This window comes from Elephantulus edwardii, unplaced genomic scaffold, assembly GCF_000299155.1.
Source record: "Elephantulus edwardii isolate Elephantulus edwardi_28Jun2011 unplaced genomic scaffold, EleEdw1.0 scaffold00097, whole genome shotgun sequence".
In the NCBI taxonomy this organism is placed as follows: Eukaryota; Metazoa; Chordata; class Mammalia; order Macroscelidea; family Macroscelididae; genus Elephantulus; species Elephantulus edwardii.
The window spans coordinates 12,774,013-12,775,577 of record NW_006399847.1 but is presented as its reverse complement, the minus strand read 5'-3'; the positions used below and the strand labels follow the sequence as shown (position 1 = coordinate 12,775,577).

Below are 1,565 nucleotides of genomic sequence, written 5' to 3'. Positions count from 1 at the left end.
CGGTTTAGGGCTGTTGTACATAGGGTCGCTATGAGTCGCAAACGACTCGATGGCACGTAACAACAACAGCAACCATTGTCTTTGTAATGACCTTTGCTTTCTTCAAGAATGACCTCATCCCACAATCTGATACTGGATCATTATTGTTCAGTGGCTCAAACCTGTTTTATTTTGGGTTTTGGGGTTGTTGGTTTTTTTTTTTAACTTATTCTTGATATGTTTTTTAAGTTCAGGTGGGATAAGCTCAGGTCATATTTTGGTTCTTCAAGACTTCAATTTGAACTTGTACATGAACAATTAATTGCTCTATTCCACAGTTTGCACCTGGAATGGATTTGACTGCTGATGTTGAGCTTTTCTAACTATTCTTTCCACAGATGTTGATTTCTTTGCAGACCATCAGGTAAGGTGCATGTGCATAGTCACTGTCAATGTTTGTTTATAAAGGTGTTTGTGCTGAATAAATCATTGAATATGCAAAGTTAAATCACTTAGACTCCAGCTTTATTTCTATCACCACGTCTATAATTTCTGACCACCATTCTTTCTACTTTGTGTGAAAATTTATGAAGAATAATAAAGTATCAAGATCAGAGGATGACACAACCTTGCTCACTGAAAGTGGGGAGGACTTGAAATACTTGTTGCAAAAGATCAAAGATTAAAGCTTTCAATATAGAGTACATCTCAACATCAAAAAAACAAAGATCTTCACCAATGGGCCAGTAGACAACACCATGATAGATGGAGAAAAGATTAGGGTTTTTTGTTATTTTATCTCACTTGGATTCATGATCAACATCATCTGTACCAGCAGTCAAGAAATCAAGACGTATGCATTGGCTTATAGCTCAGAGGCAGGCATAAGTAAGGGCCCAAATCGGGGTGCTCAAGTGCAGGCTGGAAGGCAAATAAGCAACATGTAAGATGTCAGAAATGCTTAGAATTTGGACATTGAATTACATTGGGTTATGAATGTACAAGAAAAAGGAAATACCTACATAGACCTTCAAGAACAGTAGAACTAAAGACAACTTTAAAGGAAAAAGAAAATAGATTATTATTACAACAAAGCATTGCAAAGCTAATGTGGAAAGAAAGACCAAGAAAAAAAGGTCGAAGAGTATCACCAATTCCAGTAGCAGTGACAGTGACAGTTCAGCTAGTGATTCTTCATCAGAGAGTGAAGGAACATCTACATCATCTTCCTCAAAGGACAGTGACACTGATTCATCGTCTAGTTCATCATCTTCAGCCTCTTCCACAAGCTCTTCCTCCTCTGCTTCACACTCAGACTCCAGTTCCTCCAGTAGCAGCAGCACCAGCTCAGAGAGCAGTTCTGAGGAGGAACAACCAAAGAAGTAAAAGAAATAGAATTGTTCCATCCATACTGGAATATTGAACTGAAGACATTACTGTGATTCTCCAAAGTTGTTCTTGTTGTTGTTATGTGCCGTCGAGTCGCACGCAACTCATAGCGACCCTATGTACAACAGCCCTAAACTCCACTCTGTCCTGTGCCAATCGCACTGTCTCTGACACTCCCATCCCAATTATCCCAGTCA

General features: G+C 39.0%; 1 pseudogene; it reads left to right on the top strand.

The window, feature by feature from the left end:
- The first annotated feature begins 834 nt into the window (after positions 1–834).
- Positions 835–1,374, top strand: LOC102876884 (annotated as a pseudogene).
- The last annotated feature ends 191 nt before the right edge of the window (positions 1,375–1,565 follow it).